Source organism: Heterodontus francisci, unplaced genomic scaffold, assembly GCF_036365525.1.
Source record: "Heterodontus francisci isolate sHetFra1 unplaced genomic scaffold, sHetFra1.hap1 HAP1_SCAFFOLD_106, whole genome shotgun sequence".
Lineage (NCBI taxonomy): Eukaryota > Metazoa > Chordata > Chondrichthyes > Heterodontiformes > Heterodontidae > Heterodontus > Heterodontus francisci.
The window spans coordinates 5,973,671-5,999,650 of NW_027140940.1; the positions used below are offsets into that span (position 1 = coordinate 5,973,671).

Below are 25,980 nucleotides of genomic sequence, written 5' to 3' on the forward strand. Positions count from 1 at the left end.
TTATCAATGAGACAAAGTGCTTGAGAGAGAGAGATCGTTGCAAGCACTTCTGTCTTTAAATGTAAAAACAAATGCAACACCACCAAGTCTAGGCATAAGAAATTGGAATCGATAAACAAAATGTAATTGATATGAGTGGTTATTTAAAGCACTCAAAGGGAAATTTATCTGACATTTAAAGAGGACAATCAAAGTTGGAGAAAACAAAAAAAAACTAAAACTGTCTAACTGGTTTACTGTGTTGGACATCAGCAATGGGTTCTGGTCCATACTGCTGGCACAAGAGTGTCAATATAAATTTGCGTTTACGTTCCAGGGACAACAATACACCTGGACGTGTCTCCCTCAGGGATTTCATAATAGTCCATCGATATTCCACCAGCAGTTGGCACAGAGTAAGGAGGAGCTCCTTCGACTTCTCTGGAAGGACTGGTGAGACTACTGGAAGATCATGCTCACACTATTAATGATATCATAGAAAAGGTAAAGGAGATCCATGACATTTCAAACAATGAAAGTGTTTGTAGTACAAATGGTTCATGGATGTTAGAACAAACTCAGGAAAGTTAGAGGCAAACTGATGCAGGACAGGTACCAGAATTAATGAATGATCAATGTAGAACATAGAACAGTACAGCACAGTACAGGCCCTTCGGCCCACGATGTTGTGCCGAATCTTTAACCTACTCTAAGATCAAACTACCTACATACCCTTCATTCTACTATCATCCATGTACCTATCCAAGAGTCGCTTAAATGTCCCTAATGTATCTGCTTCTACTCCCACCGCTGGCAGTGCATTCCACGCACCCACCAATCTCTGTGTAAAGAACCTACCTCTGACATCTCCCCGAAACCTTCCTCCAATCATCTTAAAATTATGCCCCCTGGTGATAGCCCTTTCCGCCCTGGGAAAAAGTCTCTGGCTATCCACTTTATCTATGCCTCTCATCATCTTGTACACCTCTATCAACTCACCTCTCATCCTTCTTCGCTCCAATGAGAAAAGCCCTAGCTCCCTCAACCTTTCTTCATAAGACATGCCCTCCAGTCCAGGCAGCATCCTGGTAAATCTCCTCTGCACCCTCTCTAAAGCTTCCACATCCTTCCGATAATGAGGCGACCAGAACTGAACACAATATTCCAAGTGTGGTCTAACCAGGGCTTTATGGAGCTGCAGCATTACCTCGCGGTTCTTAAACTCAATCCCCCTGTTAATGAAAGCCAACACACCATACGCCTTCTTAACAACCCTATCAACTTGGGTGGCAACTTTGAGGGATCTATGGACGTGGACCCCAAGATCCCTCTGTTCCTCCACACTGCCAAGAATCCTCTCTTTCAGCCTGTATTCTGCATTCAAATTCGACCTTCCAAAATGAATCACTTCACACTTTTCCAGGTTGGACTCCATCTGCCACTTCTCAGCCCAGCTCTGCATCCTGTCAATGTCCCGTTGCAACCTACAACAGCCCTCCACACTATTCACAACTCCATCAACCTTAGTGTCATCGGCAAACTTACTAACCCAGCCTTCCACTTCCTCATCCGTCATTTACAAAAATCACAAAGAGCAGAGGTCCCAGAGCAGATCCCTGCGGAACACCATTGGTCACCGAGCTCCAGCCTGAAGTCTATCTACTACCATCCTCTGTCTTCTATGGGACAGCCAATTCTGTATCCAGACAGCCAACTTTCCCTGTATCCCATGCCTCCTTACTTTCTGAATGAGCCTACCATGGGGAACCTTATCAAACGCCTTGCTAAAATCCATATACACCACATCCACTGCTCTTCCTTCATCAATGTGTTTTGTCACATCCTCAAAGAATTCAATAAGGCCTGTGAGGCATGACCTGCCCCTCACAAAGCCATGCCGACTATCTCTAATCAAACTATGCTTTTCCAAATAATCATAAATCCTGGCTCTCAGAATCCTCTCCAATAATTTGCCCACCACCGACGTAAGACTGACTGGTCTGTAATTCCCAGGGTTATCCCTATTCCCTTTCTTGAACAAGGGAATAACATTTGCCACCCTCCAACCATCTGGTACTACTCCAGTGGACAGTGAGGACACAAAGATCATCGCCAAAGGCGCGGCAATCTCTTCCCTCTCTTCCCTTAATATCCTTGGGTATATCCCGTCTGGCCCCGGGGACTTATCTATCCTCATGTCTTTCAAAATTTCCAGCACATCCTCCTTCTTAACATCAACCTGTTCGAGCATATCAGCCTGTTTCACGCTGTCCTCACAAATGACAAGGTCCCTCTCACTCGTGAACACTGAAGCAAAGTATTCATTAAGGACCTCCCCTACCTCCTCCGGCTTCAGGCACAAGTTCCCTCCACTATCCCTGATCGGCCCTACCCTCACTCTGGCCATTCTCTTGTTCCTCACATAAGTGTAGAACGCCTTGGGATTTTCCTTAATCCTACCCGCCAAGACTTTTTCATGTCCCCTTCTAGCTCTCCTAAGTCCATTCTTCAGTTCCTTCCTGGCTACCTTGTTACCCTCTGGAGCCCTGTCTGATCCTTGCTTCCTCAACCTTAAGTAAGCTTCCTTCTTCCTCTTGACTAGCCGTTCCACATCTCTTGTCATTCAAGGTTCCTTCACCCTAACATCCCTTCCTTGCCTCATCGGGACAAACCTATCCAGCAGTCGCAGCAAGTGCTCCCTCAACAACCTCCACATTTCTGTGGTGCATTTCCCTGAGAACATCTGTTCCCAATTTAAGCCCCCCAGTTCCTGCCTAATAGCATTGTAATTCCCCCTCCCCCAATTAAATATTTTCCCATCCCGTCTGCTCCTATCCCTCTCCATGACTATCGTAAAGGTCAGGGAGTTGTGATCACTATCACCGAAATGCTCTCCCACCGAGAGATCTGCCACCTAGCCTGGTTCGTTGCCAAGCACCAAATCCAACATCGCCTCCCCTCTAGTCGGTCTATCTACATATTGGGTCAGGAAACCTTCCTGGACACACCTGACAAAAGCTGCTCCATCCAAACTATTTGCACTAAGGAGGTTCCAATCAATATTAGGGAAGTTGAAGTCACCCATGACAACAACCCTGTTACTTCTGCACCTTTCCAAAATCTGCCTCCCAATCTGTTCCTCCGTGTCTCTGTTGCTATTGGGGGGTCTATAGAAAACTCCCAGTAAAGTGACTGCTCCTTTCCTGTTTCTGACTTCCACCCATACTGACTCAGTAGACAAACCTTCCTCGACGACCTCCCTTTCTGCAGCTGTGATACTATCCCTGATTAGCAATGCCACTCACCCAACTCTTTTACCTCCCTCCCTGTTCCTTTTGAAACATCTAAACCACGGACTTTAAAAATGAAATTGCGACGGTATTATGTTTGCACAAGTGATTATGTAATAATAGTGATGTTTAAATTGTGCTTTCATTTACATTACACTGCTTATGCTTTGACAATGAAATTGTAATTGTACAAGTGTACTACCCAAGAGGCATGGAGTGTGATCCCTTGGGCACAGCCCTGCAGGATCAAAGGTGGGGGGGGGGGAGGGGATGTAGACCCAGTAAAAGCACATATAGCAAAAACACATGAGAACTTAGTAGAAACAAAGGGGCTAGTCACACAACAATGAACAGTGCTTTTAAGCATAAGGGGGCTGGGTAGAAAGGGGCCACAATACACAGATGGCTGAGGAATTGTAGACAGTATAGAAAAGACATATTGATGATCCCAGACACTGTCCTTGCACATACCAGATAAAAGGTGTCATCATGGACACAAGATATGATTAGACTCATAGTAGATAATGGAAACTGTAAAGTGTTGACCAGGTTCTCACTGAGCCAAATAAGGAATTACCATTAATAATAAAAGCAAAATACTGCGGATGCTGGAAATCTGAAACATAAACAAGAAATGCTGGAACCACTCAGCAGGTCTGGCAGCATCTGTGGAAAGAGAAGCAGAGTTAACGTTTTGGGTCAGTGACCCTTCTTCGGAATTACCATTATGTCATTATGTCAGACCCATATGAGTAAGGACGAGGGGAGGGTCTTGGAAGCAAGATTTAACCTCTGACTGAAACTGGGAATGGCCCGAGAATCCCAGGGAAGAACACTCGAGAAGATACCCCTGAGCCAAGGGCTCAGAGAACAGAAGAGCAGCGGCAAGTCCAAGACTGATCACCTCGTGCCTTGGCGAGTAGTATATTGTGCACGTAGTGAGTGCTTGTACTTTGATGATTCTTGATACTGTGCAAGTGAGTGAGAGCTTGTATTTGATGATTTAGTGTGTGAATAAAATATTGATGTACCTTTCACCAATCGGATTCCGTGAATTCTTTAAGAGTAAGTGCATATTAGGCACAACAGCTGAAAGCTGGATCAGTTGATTACTGAAGAAGCACACAAGGTGGCAAGGACACAGAATGTACTCTGGATGGGGGACTTCAACGTCCATCACCAAGAGTGGCATGGTAGCACCATTACTGACCGAGGTAGCCAAGTCTTAAAGGACATATTTGCTCGACAGGGTCTGTGGCAGGAACTAATGGAGACAAGAGGGAAAAACCTACTTCACCTCATCCTCACCAATCTACCTGCCGCAGATGTATCTGTCCATGATAGTACTGGTAGGATTGACCACCGCACAGTCCTTGTGGAGACAAAGTCCCGTCTTCACATTGAGGATACCCTCCATCGTGTTGTGTGGCATTGCCACCATGCTAACTGGGATAGATTTCGAACAGATCAAGCAATGCAAAACTGGGCATCCATGAGGCGCTGTGGGCCATCAGCGGCAGCAGAATTGTATTCAACCACAATCTGTAACCTCATGGCCCAGCACATCCCCCACTCTACCATTACCATCAAGCCGGGGGATCAACCCTGGTTCAATGAAGAGTGCAGGAGGGCATGCCAGGAGCAGGACCAGGCATATCTAAAAATGAGGTGTCAACCTGGTGAAGCTACAACCCAGGACTACTTGCATGCCAAATAGAAGCGGCATGCGAAAGACAGAGCTAAGTGATGCCACAACCAACGGATCAGGTCTAAGCTCTGCAGTCCTGCCACATCCAGTTGTGAAAGGTGGTGGACGATTAAACAACTAACTGGAGGAGGTGGCTCCACAAATATCCCCATCCTCAATGATGGGGGAGTCCAGCCCATCAGTGCAAAAGCTGAAGCATTTGCAACAATCCTCAACACTAGAAGTGCTGAGTTGATGATCCATCTCGGTCTTCTGAGGTCCCCACCATCACAGATGCCAGTTTTCAGTCAATTCGATTCACTCCACATGATATCAAGAAATAGCTGCAGGCACTGGATATTGCAAAGGCTATGGGCCCCGACAACATTCCTGCAATGGTACTGAGGACCTGTGCTCCAAAACTTGCCGCATCCCTAGCCAAACTGTTCCAGTACAGCTACAACACTGGCATCCATCCGACAATGTGAAAAATTGCCCAGGTATGTCCTGTACACAAAAGGCAGGACAAATCCAATCCAGCCAATTACCGCCCCATCAGTCCACTCTCAATCATCAGCAATGTGCTGGTAGGGGGCATTGACAGTGCCATCAAGCGGTGCTCACTCAGCAATAACCTGCTCACTGACCTTCACTGTGGGTTCCGCCAGGGCCACTCAGCTCCTGACCTCATTACAGCCTTAGCTCAAACATGAACAAAAGAGCTGAACTCAAGAGATGAGGTGAGAGTGACTGCCCTTGAGATCAAGGCAGCATTTGATCAAGTATGGTCAAGTAGGGTGGCACAGTGGCGCAGTGGTTAGCACCACAGCCTCACAGCTCCAGGGACCCGGGTTCGATTCCTGGTACTGCCTGTGTGGAGTTTGCAAGTTCTCCCTGTGTCTGCGTGGGTTTTCTCCGGTTGCTCCGGTTTCCTCCCACAAGCCAAAAGACTTGCAGGTTGATAGGTAAATTGGCCATTATAAATTGTCACTAGTATAGGTAGGTGGTAGGGAAATATAGGAACAGGTGGGGATGTTTGGTAGGAATATGGGATTAGTGTAGGATTAGTATAAATGGGTGGTTGATGTTCGGCACAGACTAGGTGGGCCGAAGAGCCTGTTTCAGTGCTGTATCTCTAATCTAATCTAATCTAAAAAAGGAACCCTGGCAAAACTGCAGTGAATGGGAATCGGGGGAAAACCCTCCACTAGCTGGAGTCGTACCTAGTGGAAAGGAAGATGGTTGTGGTTGTTGAAAGTCAAACATCTCAGCTCCAGGAAATCACTCCAGGGAGTTCCTCAGCCCAACCATCTTCAGCTGCTTCACCAATGACCTTACCTCCATCATAAAGGTCAGAAGTGCAGATGTTCACTGATGATTGCACAATGTTCAGCATCATTTGTGACTTCTTGGATACTGAAGCAATCTGTGTCCATATGCAGCTGGACCTGGGCTGATAAGTGGCAAGTAACATTCGCACAACACATTGCCAGGCAATGACCATCTCCAACAAGAGAGAATCTAACCATCTCCCCTAGACATTCAATGGCATCACCATCACTGAATCCCCCACTATTGAGATCCTAGGGGTCACCATTGACCAGAAACCGAACTGGACCAGCCATAAGAACCGTGGCTACAAGAGCAGGTTAGAGACTTGGAATTCTGCGGCGAGTAACTGACCTCCTGACTCCCCAAAGCCTGTCCACCATCTACAAGGCAGAACTCAGGAGTGTGATAGAATACTCTCCACTTGCCTGGATGGGTGCAGCTCCAACAACACTCAAGAAGCTCGACACCATCCAGGACAAAGCAGCCTGCTTGATAGCGTGCCAATCTACCATCTTCAACATTCACTCCCTCCACCACCGACGCACAGTAGTGGCAGTGTGTAGCATCTATAAGATGCACTGCTGCAAGTCACCAAGGATCCTTCAACAGCACCTTCCAAACCCACGACCTCTCCACTTCGAAGGACAAGGGCAGCCGATGCATGGGAACACCACCACCTGCAAATTCCCCTCCAAGTCACACACCATCCTGACTTGGAACTATATTGCCATTCCTTCAGTCACTGCATCAAAACCCTGGAACTCTTTCCAACAGCACTGTGGGTGTACCTACCTCACATGGACTGCAGCGATTCAAGAAGAAAGCTCACCACCACCTTCTCAAGGGCAACTCGGGATGGGAAATAAATGCTGGCCTCGTCAGCGACACCCACATCCCATGAAAGAATAATTAAAGACAGGGCGGGACCTGGGTTGAACTGCACAACTATCTTCAGCTGCTTCACTGACCTTCCCTCCATCATATGATCAGAAGTGGGGATGCTTGCCGATTGTTGCACAGTATTCAGTTCCATTTCTAACTCCTCAGATACCGAAGCAGCTGCAGCAAGATCTGGTGCAGGCTGATAAGTGACAAGTAACATTCATGCCACACAAGTTCCAGGCAATGACCATCTCCAACAAAAGATAATCTAACCATCACCCCTTGACGATCAACGGCATTAGCATCGCTGAATCCTCCATTATGGGAGGATTGGAACATGATCGCTGTTCCTACATTGATGGTGGGGAAAAATCCTGAACACCTTCTCAAACAGCACTGTTGGTGTAACAACACCACATGGAGTGCAGCAGTTCAAGAAAGTGGCTCACTACCACCTTCTCAAGGGGAATTAAGGACAGGGAACAAATGCTGACCTTGCCAGCAGCACTCACATGCCATGATTGAATTTTTAAAAAAAGAAAGATGATTCAAGACCATCCGCATCTCCTCACATACTGAAGCCATCTGTGTCCATGTGCAGCTGCACCTGGACAACATTCAGGCTTGGGCTGAGAAGTGGCAACTAACATTCTCGCCACCCAAGTGTCAGGCAATGACCATCTCCAACAAGAGAGAATCTAACCACCTCGCCTTGACATTCAATGGCATTACCATCGCTGAATACCCCACTATCAACATGCTGGGGGTTACCATCGACCAGAGGTGAACTGGAAGCAGCCACTTAAATTCAGTGGCTACAAAAGCAGGTCAGTGGCTGGGAACTGTGCAGTGAGTAGCCCACCTCCCAACTCCCAAAGCCTGTCCATCGTCTAGAGGCACAGTCAGGAGTGGATGGGTGCAGCTCCAACAACACTCAAGAAGCTAGACACCATCCAGGACAAAGCTTCCCACTTGATTAACACCCCAGCCACCATCTTAAACATTCACTCCCTCCACCACTGACAGTGACAGCAGTGTGTACCATCCACAAGATGCACTGCAGCAACTTGCCAAGCCTCCTTCAACAGCACCTTCCAAACCCCTGATGTCTACCACCTAGAAGGACAAAGGCAGCAGTTACATGGGGACATCACAACCTGCAAGTTCCCCTCAAAGCCTCACACCATTTGACTTTTTTTTTTAAATTCATTCATGGGATGTGGGCGTCACTGGCTATGCCAACAATTATTGCCAATCCCTACTTGCCCTTGAGAAGGTGGTGGTGAGCTGCCTTCTTGAACCGCTGCAGTCCATGTGAGGTAGGTACACCCACAATGCTGTTAGGAAGGGAGTTCCAGGATTTTGACCCAGCGACAGTGAAGGAACGGCGATATAGTTCCAAGTCAGGATGGTGTGTGACTTGGAGGGGAACTTGCAGATGGTGGTGTTCCCATTCATTTGCTGCTCCTGTCCTTCGAGGTGGTAGAGGTCGCAGGTTTGGAAGGTGCCATCGAAGGAGGCTTGGCAAGACTTGGAGCTATATTGCTGTTCCTTCACTGATGTTGGGTCAACAACCTGGAACTCCCTCCCTATCTGCACTGTTGATGGAACTGCACCACATGGACTGCAGCAGTTCAAGAAGACAGCTCACCACCACCTTCTCAAGGGCAATCAGGGATGGGCAACAAACGTTGGCCTAGCCAGTGACGCCCACTTCCCATGAATCAAATTTTTAAAAACCTGACATGGCAGCACTCCCTCAGTCATCCCAGATTATGTGCTCAACTCCTTCGCAATGCCATTGAATGTAAAGGGGAGATGGTTAGATTCTCTCTTTTTGGAGATGGTGATTGCCTGCCACTTATGTGATATGAAGTTACTTGCCACTAATCAGCCCAAGTCTGGATATCATCCAGGTCTTGCTGCATTTCTACACGGACTGCTTCAGTATCTGAGGAGTCGCGAATGAACACTGTGCAATCGTCAGTGAACATCCCCACTTCTGACCTTATGATTGAAGGAAGGTCTTTGATGAAGCAGCTGAAGATGGTTGGGCCGAAGACACTACCCTGAGGAACTCCTGCAGTGATGTCCTCCGGCTCAGATGATTGACCTCCAACAACCACAGCCATCTTCCTTTGCGCGAGGTATGACTCCAACCAGCAGAGAGTTTTCCCCCTGTTTCCCATTGACTTCAGTTTTGCTAGGGCTCCTTGATGCCATACTCCGTCAAATGCTGCCTTGATGTCAAGGGCAGTCACTCTCCCCTCACCTCTTGAGTTCATCTTTTTTGTCCATGTTTGAACCAAGGCCAGGAGCTGAGTGGCCCTGGCAGAACCCAAACTGAGCATCACTAAGCAGGCTATTGGTAAGCAACTGCTTGATGGCACTGTCAACAACACCTTCCATCACTTTACTGATGATTGAGAGTAGACTGATGGGACAGTAATTGCCTGGATTGGATTTGCCCTGCTTTTTGTGTACAGGACATACCTGGGCAATTTTCGACACTGCCGGAAAGATGCCACTGTTGTAGCTGTACTGGAACAGCTGGGCTAGGGGCGCGGTAAGCAATCTGGTAAGATTACCCAACAGCTACATGTATCAGAATGTTTCAACCTATTTCCCAGTATCGCTTACTCATGAAAACCCCTCACACAATCACAGTTCTATTGTTGTATTTCATTTGACCCTTGGTAAAAGGATGATTGATACGACACTAGGATGTACCTGTAGTTTTTTTAATGTACAACAGGTTCCCATGTTTGCAGTGATCAATGTTGCAAGAAGACATAACTGCGGCTTTCGGTATCGCATCATTCCTGAACCCTACAGTTATCACTACAGCATAATCCTTTTCCTCTGCAGTTACCAATCTATTGCAATTCCTCAAGCCAATTGTTAGTGTTATATTACAATTCTACACATCTTTAGTTATCAGGACCAGATTCCCTTTATGCAGTGTCTTAATCACAGTAAAACATCTCAAGTTGCTTCAAAGGATTGTTGCTAAACAGCGTTTGGCACCCAGCCATATAAGGAAATATTAGCAGAGCTGACCAAAAGCTTGTTTATCAGAGTAGAGCTTAATGACCAGCTTAAAGGTGCAGGTTTAAACAGGGAATTCCAGAGCTTTGGGCCTCGGCTGCTGAAGGAATGGCAGCCAATGCTAGAGCTGTTCAAGAGGGTGGAATTGAAGGAGTGCAGATGTCTCGGAGGGTTGTTCAGCTGGAAGTTGTTACAGAGATAGGGAGGGGCAAGGTCATGGAGGGATTTGACAACAAAAATGAGAATTCTGACATCAAGATGAAGCTGTACCAGGAGATAATGTTGGTCACTGAACACAGAGGTGATGGGGTGATCGGGACTTGCTGGGAGTTAGGATTCAGGCAGCAGACTGTTAGATGAGCTCAAATTTATGCAGAATCCAGGGTGTGACGCCAGCCAGGAAGGCAATGGAATAGCCGAGTTCAGAGTTAACAAAGGCATGGATGAGGTTTTCAGCAGCAGGGGTTGAGGTGGGGGTAGAGGCAGGTGAGGTTATGGAGGTGGAACTAGCGTACTTGGTGATGGGTGAACATGATGTTGGAATCTCATCTCAGGGTCATATATGATGTCAGTTAACAAATTGCAATTCTCCCTGACTGGGTTTACAGTTATATTGCAATTATACATATCTTCATCAAGAAACTGCACACTTTCAATGTTTGCAGTTATCAATATATTCCATTATAACTATAATTGTTTGAGAATGATTAATTTATTCTGTTAGTGATGGGCCATTCTGATCAATGAGACTGGTCTGTGCAACGTGATCAGTGAATCAAACATGATCTTTTCAGTTCAGTTTTTCCTTTTGTTTTGTTACCAGATCAGAGCAATTTTAATATTGTGATCTAATGTTGATGCAAGTTCAGCCCAACCTAGAAAACAGACACGTTCCCATCAGCTGGACTCTGCTTCAGCTGGAGTAACCTCTTCAATCAAATCCATTACTCAAAAATACACATAACATTCACTCGTGACCAGGTGTTTCGAGACAAAAACTGATCTCACTTCACAATTCATTGCATGGCTTCCTGCTGGATAATTATGTTTTTTTAAAATCTGTTCTTGGACCGTGAGCATTGCTGGCCAGGCAATGAATGTATTGTCCATCCCTGATTGCCCTTGAGAAGGTGGTGGTGAGCTGCCTTCTTACACCACTGCAGTCGTGAGCAGGAGGTACACCCACAGTGCTGTAGAGATATTTACCCCGATTCCCAATTGTTTGAATATTATACTGCTTCCTTGATGTCGCACTTGATCAAATGCTCCAGCACTACAGGCGGGTTGCTGTCAGGGCCCACAGCCTTTGCTGTATCCAGTGCATTCAGCTGTTCCTTGGTATTATGTGGAGCGAATCTAACCGGCTGAAGATTAGAATCCGTGATACCGGGGATCTCAGGAGGAGGCCGAGATGGATCATTCACTCGTCACTTCAGGGTGAAGACGGTAACAAATGCTTCAGCTTTGCTTTTTACATTGAGCTGTTAAGATCCACCATAATTGAGGATGGGATGGTTTCATGATCATCAATGATACCAGGTTTTCATTCTAGATTTGTTAATTATTGAATTTAAATTCCTCCAGCTGCCGCGGTTGTGTTTGAACTGATGTCTTCGGAGCATTAGTTAGACTCCCCCAGTCTCATTCTCACCATTTCCTGCCTTACCTTGTAACCTTTCTGTACAGTCTACAGGACCAGTGTTTCTCAGAGTAAATGAGACTTTCTCTTACCTTTTCCCCCAGTCAATCTATCGAAGCTTTTTCAATGGGAAGGGTTCTCTCTGGTTGGTGCTCTCACAATCCTGTGCTGGTTCACCTGCTGTTGTATCTCACTCTACAGATCCTCAGTCCAGCTGTGGACCTTTCTCATCACGATCATTTACCAAGAAATCTATAACACAACCACAGAAAATGAGAATAATATTGAAGCTGTGAGGTACAAAACCAATTTGCTCATATCCAAAACTCAGTCTCCAGGAACGCCAGCAAATCCTCAGAGTTTCTGGCAGAAATGTACCGCTTCCACTCCGTGTATTAGACAATCCTCCCCGGGTTACACACTGTCAGATCACACTGGGTCCATCCTCACCGGGTTACACACTGTCTGATCACACTGGGTCCATCCTCCCCGGGTTATACACTGTCTGATCACACTGGATCCATCCTCCCCGGGTTATACACTGTCTGATCACACTGGGTCCATCCTCCCCGGGTTATACACTGTCTGATCTCACTGGGTCCATCCTCCCCGGGTTACACACTGTCTGATCTCACTGGGTCCATCTTCCCCGGGTAATAAACTGTCAGATCACACTGGGTCCATCCTCCCCGGGTTACACACTGTCTGATCACACTGGGTCCATCCTCCCCGGGTTACACACAGTCTGATCACACTGGGTCCAGACTCCCCGGGTTATACACTGTCTGATCACACTGGGTCCATCCTCCCCGGGTTACACACTGTCTGATCTCACTGGGTCCATCTTCCCCGGGTTATACACTGTCTGATCACACTGGGTCCATCCTCCCCGGGTTACACACTGTCTGATCACACTGGGTCAGTCCTCCCCGTGTTACACACTGTCTGATCACACTGAGTCCAGACTCCCCGGGTTATACACTGTCTGATCACACTGGGTCCAGACTCCCCGGGTTACACACTGTCTGATCTCACTGGGGTCCATCCTCCCAGGGTTACATACTGTCTGATCACACTGGGTCCATCCTCCCCGGGTTACACACTGTCTGATCACACTCGGACCATCCTCCCCGGGTTACACACTGTCTGACCACACTGGGTCCAGACTCCCCGGGTTACACACTGTCTGATCTCACTGGGGTCCATCCTCCCAGGGTTACATACTGTCTGATCACACTGGGTCCATCTTCCCCGGGTTACACAATGTCTGATCACACGGGGTCCATCCCCCCTGGGTTATTCACTGTCAGATCACACTGGGTCCATCCTCCCCGGGTTACACACTGTCTGATCACACTGGGTCCATCCTCCCCGGGTTACACAATGTCTGATCACACGGGGTCCATCCCCCCTGGGTTATTCACTGTCAGATCACACTGGGTCCATCCTCCCCGGGTTACACAATGTCTGATCACACGGGGTCCATCCCCCCTGGGTTATTCACTGTCAGATCACACTGGGTCCATCCTCCCCGGGTTACACACTGTCAGATCACACTGGGTCCATCCTCCCCGGGTTACACACTGTCTGATCACACTGCGTCCATCCTCCCCGGGTTACACACTGTCTGATCTCACTGGGTCCATCCTCCCCGGGTTACACAATGTCTGATCACACGGGATCCATCCTCCCCGGGTTGCACACTGCCTGATCACACTGGGTCCATCTTCCCCGGGTTACACAATGTCTGATCACAAGCGGTCCATCCCCCCCCCAGGTTATTCACTGTCTGATCACACTGGGTCCATCCTCCCCGGGTTACACACTGTCTGTTCTCACTGGGTCCATTCTCACCAGGTTACACAGTGTCTGATCTCACTGGGATCCATCCTCCCCGGGTTACACACTGTCTGATCACACTGGGTCCATCCTCCCCGGGCTATTCACTGTCTGATCACACTGGGTCCATCCTCCTCAGGTGACACACTGTCTGATCTCACTGGCTCCATCCTCCCAGGGTTATTCAAAGTGAGATCTCACTGGCTCCATCCTCCACGGATTACACACTGTCTGATTACACTGGGTCCATCCTACCCGGGTTACACACTGTCTGATCTCACTGGTTCCATCCACCCCGGGTTACACACTATCTGATCACACTAGCTGCATCCTCCCCGGGTTACACACTGTCTGATGACACTGGCTCCATCCTCCCCGGGTTGCACAATGTCTGATCACACTGGGTCCATCCTCCCCGGGTTGCACACTGTCTGATCACAATGGGTCCATCCTCCCCGGGTTACACAATGTCTGATCTCACTAGGTCCATCCTCCCGGGTTACACACTGTCTGATCTCACTGGCTCCATCCTCCCCGGGTTGCACAATGTCTGATCACATTGGGTCCATCCTCCCCGGGTTACACACTGTCTGATCACACGGGGTCCATCCTCCCCGGGTTATACAATGTCTGATCACACTGGGACCACTCTCCGGGTGACACACTGTCTGATCACACTGGGTCCATCCTCCCCGGGTTACACACTGTCTGATCTCACTGGGTCCATCCTCCCTGGGTTATTCACTGTGAGATCTCACTGGCTCCATCCTCCACGGGTTACACACTGTCTGATCACACTGGGTCCATCCTCCCCGGGTTACACACTGTCTGATCACACTGCGTCCATCCTCCCCAGGTTACACACTGTCTGATCTCACTGGGTCCATCCTCCCCGGGTTACACAATGTCTGTTCACAAGCGGTCCATCCCCCCCAGGTTATTCACTGTCTGATCACACGAGGTGCATCCTCTCCGGGTTACACACTGTCTGACCACACTGGCTCCATCCTCCCCGGGTTGCACAATGTCTGATCACACTGGGTCCATCCTCCCTGGGTTACACACTGTCTGATCACACTGGGTCCATCCTCCCCGGGTTACACAATGTCTGATCTCACTGGGTCCATCCTCCCGGGTTACACACTGTCTGATCTCACTGGCTCCATCCTCCCCGGGTTGCACAATGTCTGATCACATTAGGTCCATCCTCCCCGGGTTACACACTGTCTGATCACACGGGGTCCATCCTCCCCGGGTTACACACTGTCTGATCACACTGGGTCCATCCTCCCCGGGTTACACACTGTCTGATCTCACTGGCTCCATCCACCCCGGGTTACACACTGTCTGATCACACTGGGTCCAGACTCCCCGGGTTACACACTGTCTGATCTCACTGGGGTCTATCCTCCCCGGGTTATACACTGTCTGATCACACTGGGTCCAGACTCCCTGGGTTGCACACTGTCTGATCACACTGGGTCCAGACTCCCCGGGTTACACACTGTCTGATCTCACTGGGGTCCATCCTCCCCCGGTTACACACTGTCTGATCTCACTGGGGTCCATCCTGCCCGGGTTACACACTGTCTGATCACACTGGGTCCATCCTCCCTGGGTTATACACTGTCTGATCATAATGGGTCCATCCTCCACCAGTTACAAACTGTCTGATCTCACTGGGTCCATCCTCCCCGGGTCACACACTGTCTGATCTCACTGGTTCCATCCACCCCGGGTTACACACTGTCTGATCACACTGGGTCCATCCTCCCCGGGTTACACACTGTCTGATCACACTGGGTCCAGACTCTCCGGGTTACACACTGTCTGATCACACTGGGTCCATCCTCCCCGGGTTACACACTGTCTGATCACACTGGGTCCAGACTCCCCGGGTTACACACTGTCTGATCACACTGGGTCCATCCTCCCCGGGTTACACACTGTCTGATCACACTTGGTCCATCCTCCCCGGGTTACACATTGTCTGATCTCACTGGGTCCATCCCCCACGGGTGACACACTGTCTGATCACACTGGGTCCATCCTCCCCGGGTTACAAAATGTCTGATCACACGGGGTCCATCCACCCTGGGTTATTCACTGTCTGATCACAATGGGTCCATCCCCCCGGGTTAGACAATGTCTGATCATACTGGGTCCATCCTCCACGGGTTACACACTGTCTGATCTCACTGGGTCCATCCTCCCCGGGTTACACACTGTCTGATCACACGAGGTGCATCCTCCCCGGGTTACACACTGTCTGACCACACTGGCTCCATCCTCCCCGGGTTGCACAATGTCTGATCACACTGGGTCCATCCTCCCCGGGTTACACACTGTCTGATCACACTGGGTCCATCCTTCCCGGGTTACACAATGTCTGATCTCACTGGGTCCATCCTCCCGGGTTACACACTGTCTGATCTCACTGGCTCCATCCTCCCCGGGTTGCACAATGTCTGATCACATTAGGTCCATCCTCCCCGGGTTACACACTGTCTGATCACACGGGGTCCATCCTCCCCGGGTTACACAATGTCTGATCACACTGGGACCACTCTCTACGGGTTACACACTGTCTGATCACACTGGGTCCATCCTCCCCGGGTTACACACTGTCTGATCTCACTGGCTCCATCCACCCCGGGTTACACACTGTCTGATCACACTGGGTCCAGACTCCCCGGGTTACACACTGTCTGATCTCACTGGGGTCTATCCTCCCCGGGTTATACACTGTCTGATCACACTGGGTCCAGACTCCCTGGGTTGCACACTGTCTGATCACACTGGGTCCAGACTCCCCGGGTTACACACTGTCTGATCTCACTGGGGTCCATCCTCCCCCGGTTACACACTGCCAGATCTCACTGGGGTCCATCCTCCCCGGGTTACACACTGTCTGATCACACTGGGTCCATCCTCCCTGGGTTATACACTGTCTGATCATAATGGGTCCACCCTCCACCGGTTACAAACTGTCTGATCTCACTGGGTCCATCCTCCCCGGGTCACACACTGTCTGATCACACTGAATACATCCTCCCCGGGTTATACACTGTCTGATCACACTGGGTCCAGACTCCCCAGGTTACACACTGTCTGATCTCACTGGGTCCATCCTCCCCGGGTTACACAATGTCTGATCACACTGGGTCCATCCTCCCCGGGTAACACACTGTCTGATCTCACTGGGTCCATCCTCCCTCGCGTTACACACTGTCTGATCTCACTGGGTCCATCCTCCCCGGGTAAAACACTGTCTGATCTCACTGGGTCCATCCTCCCCGGGTTACACACTGTCTGATCACACTGGGTCCATCCTCCCCAGGTAACACACTGTCTGATCTCACTGGGTCCATCCTCCCCGGGTTACACACTGTCTGATCACACTGGGTCCATCCTCCCCGGGTAACACACTGTCTGATCTCACTGGGTCCATCCTCCCCAGGTTACACACTGTCTGATCACACTGGGTCCATCCTCCCCGGGTTACACACTGTCTGATCACACTGGGTCCATGCTCCTCGGGTTACACACTGTTTGATCACACTGGGTCCATCCTCCTCGGGTTACACACTGTCTGATCACACTGGGTCCATCCTCCTCGGGTTACACACTGTCTGATCTCACTGGGTCCATCCTCCCCGTGTTATTCACTGTCTGATCTCTCTGGGTCCATCCTCCCCGGGTTATTCACTGTCTGATCACACTGGGTCCATCCTTCCCGGGTTATTCACTGTCTGATCTCACTGGGTCCATCCTCCCCGGGCTATTCACTGTCTGATCTCACTGGGTCCATCCTCCCCGGGTTATTCACTGTCTGATCTCACTGGGTCCATCCTCCACGGGTTATTCACTGTCTGATCTCACTGGGTCCATCCTCCCCGGGTTACACACTGTCTGATCACACTGGGTCCATCCTCCCCGGGTTACACACTGTCTGATCACACTGGGTCCATCCTCCCCGGGTTACGCACTGTCTGATCACACTGGGTCCATCCTCCCCGGGTTACACACTGTCTGATCACACTGGGTCCATCCTCCCCGGGTTATTCACTGTCTGATCTCACTGGGTCCATCCTCCCCGGGTTACACACTGTCTGATCTCACTGGGGTCCATCCTCCCCCGGTTACACACTGTCTGATCTCACTGGGGTCCATCCTCCCCGGGTTATACACTGTCTGATCATAATGGGTCCACCTCCACCGGTTACAAACTGTCTGATCTCACTGGGTCCATCCTCCCCGGGTCACACACTGTCTGATCACACTGGGTACATCCTCCCCGGGTTATACACTGTCTGATCACACTGGGTCCAGACTCCCCGGGTAACACACTCTCTGATCTCACTGGGTCCATCCTCCCCGGGTTACACACTGTCTGATCACACTGGGTCCATCCTCCCCGGGTAACACACTGTCTGATCTCACTGGGTCCATCCTCCCTCGCGTTACACACTGTCTGATCTCACTGGGTCCATCCTCCCCGGGTAAAACACTGTCTGATCTCACTGGGTCCATCCTCCCCGGGTTACACACTGTCTGATCTCACTGGGTCCATCCTCCCCGGGTTACACACTGTCTGATCACACTGGGTCCATCCTCCCCGGGTAACACACTGTCTGATCTCACTGGGTCCATCCTCCCCAGGTTACACACTGTCTGATCACACTGGGTCCATCCTCCCCGGGTTACACACTGTCTGATCACACTGGGTCCATGCTCCTCGGGTTACACACTGTCTGATCACACTGGGTCCATCCTCCTCGGGTTACACACTGTCTGATCACACTGGGTCCATCCTCCTCGGGTTACACACTGTCTGATCTCACTGGGTCCATCCTCCCCGTGTTATTCACTGTCTGATCTCTCTGGGTCCATCCTCCCCGGGTTATTCACTGTCTGATCACACTGGGTCCATCCTCCCCGGGTTATTCACTGTCTGATCTCACTGGGTCCATCCTCCCCGGGTTATTCACTGTCTGATCTCACTGGGTCCATCCTCCCCGGGTTATTCACTGTCTGATCTCACTGGGTCCATCCTCCCCGGGTTACACACTGTCTGATCTCACTGGGTCCATCCTCCCCGGGTTACACACTGTCTGATCACACTGGGTCCATCCTCCCCGGGTTACGCACTGTCTGATCACACTGGGTCCATCCTCCCCGGGTTACTCACTGTCTGATCACACTGGGTCCATCCTCCCCGGGTTACACACTGTCTGATCTCACTGGGTCCATCCTCCCCGGGTTACACACTGTCTGATCTCACTGGGTCCATCCTCCCCGGGTTACACACTGTCCGATCTCACTGGGTCCATCCTCCCCGGGTTACACACTGTCTGATCTCACTGGGTCCATCCTCCCCGGGTTACACACTGTCTGATCTCACTGGGTCCATCCTCCCCGGGTTACACACTGTCTGATCACACTGTGTCCATCCTCCCTGGGTTACGCACTGTCTGATCACACTGGGTCCATCCTCCCCGGATTATTCACTGTCTGATCACACTGGGTCCATCCTCCCCGGGTTACACACTGTCTGATCACACTGGGTCCATCCTCCCTGGGTTACGCACTGTCTGATCACACTGGGTCCATCCTCCCCGGGTTATTCACTGTCTGATCACACTGGGTCCATCCTCCCCGGGTTATTCACTGTCTGATCAGACTGGGTCCATCCTCCCCGGGTTACACACTGTCTGATCTCACTGGGTCCATCCTCCCCGGGTTATTCACTGTCTGATCTCACTGGGTCCATCGTCCCCGGGTTATTCACTGTCTGATCACACTGGGTCCATCCTCCCCGGGTTATTCACTGTCTGATCACACTGGGTCCATCCTCCCCGGGTTATTCACTGTCTGATCACACTGGGTCCATCCTCCCCGGGTTATTCACTGTCTGATCACACTGGGTCCATCCTCCCCGGGTTATTCACTGTCTGATCAGACTGGGTCCATCCTCCCCGGGTTATTCACTGTCTGATCAGACTGGGTCCATCCTCCCCGGGTTATTCACTGTCTGATCACACTGGGTCCATCCTCCCCGGGTTATTCACTGTCTGATCACACTGGGTCCATCCTCCCCGGGTTATTCACTGTCTGATCACACTGGGTCCATCCTCCCCGGGTTATTCACTGTCTGATCACACTGGGTCCATCCTCCCCGGGTTATTCACTGTCTGATCACACTGGGTCCATCCTCCTCGGATTACTCACTGTCTGAACTCACTGGGTCCATCCTCCCCGGGTTACTCACTGTCTGATCTCACTGGGTCCATCCTCCCGGGGTTATTCACTGTCTGATCACACTGGGTCCATCCTCCCCGGGTTATTCACTGTCTGATCACAGTGGGTCCATCCTCCCCGGGTTATTCACTGTCTGATCACACTGGGTCCATCCTCCCCGGGTTATTCACTGTCTGATCACACTGGGTCCATCCTCCCCGGGTTATTCACTGTCTGATCTCACTGGGTCCATCCTCCCCGGGTTATTCACTGTCTGATCTAACTGGGTCCATCCTCCCCGGGTTACACACTGTCTGATCTCACTGGGTCCATCCTCCCCGGGTTACTCACTGTCTGATCTCACTGGGTCCATCCTCCCCGGGTTATTCACTGTCTGATCTCACTGGGTCCATCCTCCCCGGGTTATTCACTGTCTGATCACACTGGGTCCATCCTCCCCGGGTTATTCACTGTCTGATCACACTGGGTCCATCCTCCCCCGGGTTATTCACTGTCTGATCACACTGGGTCCATCCTCCCCGGGTTATTCACTGTCTGATCGCACTGGGTCCATCCTCCCCGGGTTATTCACTGTCTGATCACACTGGGTCCATCCTCCCCGGGTTATTCACTGTCTGATCACACTGGGTCCATCCTCCCCGGGTTATTCACTGTCTGATCACACTGGGTCCATCCTCCCCGTGTTATTCACTGTCTGATCACACTGGGTCCATCCTCCCCGGGTTATTCACTGTCTGATCACACTGGGTCCATCCTCCCCGGGTTATTCACTGTCTGATCACACTGGGTCCATCCTCCCCGGGTTACACACTGTCTGATCACACTGGGTCCATCCTCCCCGGGTTACACACTGTCTGATCACACTGGGTCCATCCTCCCCGGGTTACTCACTGTCTGATCACACTGGGTCCATCCTCCCCGGGTTATTCACTGTCTGATCACACTGGGTCCATCCTCCCCGGGTTATTTACTGTCTGATCACACTGGGTCCATCCTCCCCGGGTTATTCACTGTCTGATCACACTGGGTCCATCCTCCCCGGGTTATTCACTGTCTGATCACACTGGGTCCATCCTCCCCGGGTTATTCACTGTCTGATCACACTGGGTCCATCCTCCCCGGGTTATTCACTGTCTGATCTCACTGGGTCCATCCTCCCCGGGTTACACACTGTCTGATCACACTGGGTCCTTCCTCCCCGGGTTATTCACTGTCTGATCACACTGGGTCCATCCTCCCCGGGTTATTCACTGTCTGATCACACCGGGTCCATCCTCCCCGGGTTTTTCACTGTCTGATCACACTGTGTCCATCCTCCCCGGGTTATTCACTGTCTGATCACACTGGGTCCATCCTCCCCGGGTTATTCACTGTCTGATCACACTGGGTCCATCCTCCCCGGGTTATTCACTGTCTGATCACACTGGGTCCATCCTCCCCGGGTTATTCACTGTCTGATCACACTGGGTCCATCCTCTCCGGGTTATTCACTGTCTGATCAGACTGGGTCCATCCTCCACGGGTTATTCACTGTCTGATCACACTGGGTCCATCCTCCCCGGGTTATTCACTGTCTGATCACACTGGGTCCATCCTCCCCGGGTGATTCACTGTCTGATCACACTGGGTCCATCCTCCCCGGGTGATTCACTGTCTGATCACACTGGGTCCATCCTCCCCGGGTTATTCACTGTCTGATCACACTGGGTCCATCCTCCCCGGGTTATTCACTGTCTGATCACACTGGGTCCATCCTCCCCGCGTTATTCACTGTCTGATCACACTGGGTCCATCCTCCCCGGGTTACACACTGTCTGATCACACTGGGTCCATCCTCCCCGGGTTATTCACTGTCTGATCTCACTGGGTCCATCCTCCCCGGGTTACACACTGTCTGATCACACTGGGTCCATCCTCCCCGGGTTATTCAATGTCTGATCACACTGGGTCCATCCTCCCCGGGTTACTCACTGTCTGATCACACTGGGTCCATCCTCCCCGGGTTATTCACTGTCTGATCACACTGGGTCCATCCTCCCCGGGTTATTCACTGTCTGATCACACTGGGTCCATCCTCCCCGGGTTATTCACTGTCTGATCACACTGGGTCCATCCTCCCCGGGTTATTCACTGTCTGATCACACTGGGTCCATCCTCCCCGGGTTATTCACTGTCTGATCTCACTGGGTCCATCCTCCCCGGGTTATTCACTGTCTGATCACACTGGGTCCATCCTCCCCGGGTTATTCACTGTCTGATCTCACTGGGTCCATCCTCCCCGGGTTATTCACTGTCTGATCACACTGGGTCCATCCTCCCCGGGTTATTCACTGTCTGATCACACTGGGTCCATCCTCCCCGGGTTATTCACTGTCTGATCACACTGGGTCCATCCTCCCCGGGTTATTCACTGTCTGATCACACTGGGTCCATCCTCCCCGGGTTATTCACTGTCTGATCACACTGGGTCCATCCTCCCCGGGTTATTCACTGTCTGATCACACTGGGTCCATCCTCCCCGGGTTATTCACTGTCTGATCACACTGGGTCCATCCTCCCCGGGTTATTCACTGTCTGATCACACTGGGTCCATCCTCCCCGGGTTATTCACTGTCTGATCACACTGGGTCCATCCTCCACGGGTTATTCACTGTCTGATTACACTGGGTCCATCCTCCCCGGGTTATTCACTGTCTGATCACACTGGGTCCATCCTCCCTGGGTTATTCACTGTCTGATCACACTGGGTCCATCCTCCCCGGGTTACACACTGTCTGATCACACTTGGTCCATCCTCCCCGGGTTACACACTGTCTGATCACACTGGGTCCATCGTCCCCGGGTTATTCACTGTCTGATCTCACTGGGTCCATCCTCCCCGGGTTATTCACTGTCTGATCAGACTGGGTCCATCCTCCCTGGGTTATTCACTGTCTGATCAGACTGGGTCCATCCTCCCCAGTTTATTCACTGTCTGATCACACTGGGTCCATCCTCCCCGGGTTATTCACTGTCTGATCTCACTGGGTCCATCCTCCCCGGGTTATTCACTGTCTGATCTCACTGGGTCCATCCTCCCCGGGTTATTCACTGTCTGATCACACTGGGTCCATCCTCCCCGGGTTATTCACTGTCTGATCTCACTGGGTCCATCCTCCCCGGGTTATTCACTGTCTGATCACACTGGGTCCATCCTCCCCGGGTTATTCACTGTCTGATCTCACTGGGTCCATCCTCCCCGGGTTATTCACTGTCTGATCACACTGGGTCCATCCTCCCCGGGTTATTCACTGTCTGATCACACTGGGTCCATCCTCCCCGGGTTATTCACTGTCTGATCACACTGTGTCCATCCTCCCCGGGTTATTCACTGTCTGATCACACTGGGTCCATCCTCCCCGGGTTATTCACTGTCTGATCACACTGGGTCCATCCTCCCCGGGTTATTCACTGCCTGATCACACTGGGTCCATCCTCCCCGGGTTATTCACTGTCTGATCACACTGGGTCCATCCTCCCCGGGTTATTCACTGTCTGATCACACTGGGTCCATCCTCCCCGGGTTATTCACTGTCTGATCACACTGGGTCCATCCTCCCCGGGTTATTCACTGTCTGATCACACTGGGTCCATCCTCCCCGGGTTATTCACTGTCTGATCACACTGGGTCCATCCTCCCCGGGTTATTCACTGTCTGATCACACTGGGTCCATCCTCCCCGGGTTATTCACTGTCTGATCACACTGGGTCCATCCTCCCCGGGTTATTCACTGTCTGATCACACTGGGTCCATCCTCCCCGGGTTATTCACTGTCTGATCACACTGGGTCCATCCTCCCCGGGTTATTCACTGTCTGATCACACTGGGTCCATCCTCCCCGGGTTATTCACTGTCTGATTACACTGGGTCCATCCTCCCCGGGTTATTCACTGTCTGATCACACTGGGTCCATCCTCCCCGGGTTATTCACTGTCTGATCACACTGGGTCCATCCTCCCCGGGTTATTCACTGTCTGATCACACTGGGTCCATCCTCCCCGGGTTATTCACTGTCTGATCACACTGGGTCCATCCTCCCCGGGTTATTCACTGTCTGATCACACTGGGTCCATCCTCCCCGGGTTATTCACTGTCTGATCACACTGGGTCCATCCTCCCCGGGTTATTCACTGTCTGATCACACTGGGTCCATCCTCCCCGGGTTATTCACTGTCTGATCACACTGGGTCCATCCTCCCCGGGTTATTCACTGTCTGATCACACTGGGTCCATCCTCCCCGGGTTATTCACTGTCTGATCACACTGGGTCCATCCTCCCCGGGTTATTCACTGTCTGATCACACTGGGTCCATCCTCCCCGGGTTATTCACTGTCTGATCACACTGGGTCCATCCTCCCCGGGTTATTCACTGTCTGATCACACTGGGTCCATCCTCCCCGGGTTATTCACTGTCTGATCACACTGGGTCCATCCTCCCCGGGTTATTCACTGTCTGATCACACTGGGTCCATCCTCCCCGGGTTATTCACTGTCTGATCACACTGGGTCCATCCTCCCCGGGTTATTCACTGTCTGATCACACTGGGTCCATCCTCCCCGGGTTATTCACTGTCTGATCTCACTGGGTCCATCCTCCCCGGGTTATTCACTGTCTGATCTCACTGGGTCCATCCTCCCCGGGTTATTCACTGTCTGATCACACTGGGTCCATCCTCCCCGGGTTATTCACTGTCTGATCACACTGGGTCCATCCTCCCCGGGTTACACACTGTCTGATCACACTGTGTCCATCCTCCCCGGGTTATTCACTGTCTGATCACACTGGGTCCATCCTCCCCGGGTTATTCACTGTCTGATCACACTGGGTCCATCCTCCCCGGGTTATTCACTGTCTGATCACACTGGGTCCATCCTCCCCGGGTTATTCACTGTCTGATCACACTGGGTCCATCCTCCCCGGGTTATTCACTGTCTGATCACACTGGGTCCATCCTCCCCGGGTTATTCACTGTCTGATCTCACTGGGTCCATCCTCCCCGGGTTATTCACTGTCTGATCACACTGGGTCCATCCTCCCCGGGTTATTCACTGTCTGATCACACTGGGTCCATCCTCCCCGGGTTACACACTGTCTGATCACACTGGGTCCATCCTCCCCGGGTTATTCACTGTCTGATCACACTGGGTCCATCCTCCCCGGGTTATTCACTGTCTGATCACACTGGGTCCATCCTCCCCGGGTTATTCACTGTCTGATCACACTGGGTCCATCCTCCCCGGGTTATTCACTGTCTGATCACACTGGGTCCATCCTCCCCGGGTTATTCACTGTCTGATCTCACTGGGTCCATCCTCCCCGGGTTATTCACTGTCTGATCACACTGGGTCCATCCTCCCCGGGTTATTCACTGTCTGATCTCACTGGGTCCATCCTCCCCGGGTTATTCACTGTCTGATCTCACTGGGTCCATCCTCCCCGGGTTATTCACTGTCTGATCACACTGGGTCCATCCTCCACGGGTTATTCACTGTCTGATCACACTGGGTCCATCCTCCCCGGGTTATTCACTGTCTGATCACACTGGGTCCATCCTCCCCGGGTTATTCACTGTCTGATCACACTGGGTCCATCCTCCCCGGGTTATTCACTGTCTGATCACACTGGGTCCATCCTCCCCGGGTTATTCACTGTCTGATCACACTGGGTCCATCCTCCCCGGGTTATTCACTGTCTGATCTCACTGGGTCCATCCTCCCCGGGTTATTCACTGTCTGATCACACTGGGTCCATCCTCCCCGGGTTATTCGCCATTTTCTCTCGGAACAAGAGATTAACTGATCGGGTTCCGGCCCTGTACTGACAGCATGTTTTCATGCTGTAACATTCTGTATTGATACTGTACGATGCCAGATGCTATTCCTGTTCCTCACCGTCACTCACACATTGATCCCGGTTCCTCTCTCTTCCCTCCGTCCTTCCCAAAAACCAGATTGTGGACATGCGCAGTCGGCAGGGTTGAG

The 25,980-nt window shown here is 51.2% G+C and overlaps 1 protein-coding gene across 1 annotated transcript in view; it reads right to left on the reverse strand.

Moving 5' to 3' along the window:
* Positions 1-17,534, reverse strand: part of LOC137361456 (NACHT, LRR and PYD domains-containing protein 3-like) — a 108,213-nt gene extending 90,679 nt beyond the window's left edge. The window contains exons 1-2 of the mRNA XM_068026318.1: positions 17,486-17,534; positions 11,950-12,109 (exon numbers count right to left, since the gene is read on the reverse strand). The gene's annotated coding sequence lies outside the window, so the exon portion shown is untranslated. The remainder of the gene's footprint in view (positions 1-11,949; positions 12,110-17,485) is intronic.
* Positions 17,535-25,980: the final 8,446 nt, after the last annotated feature.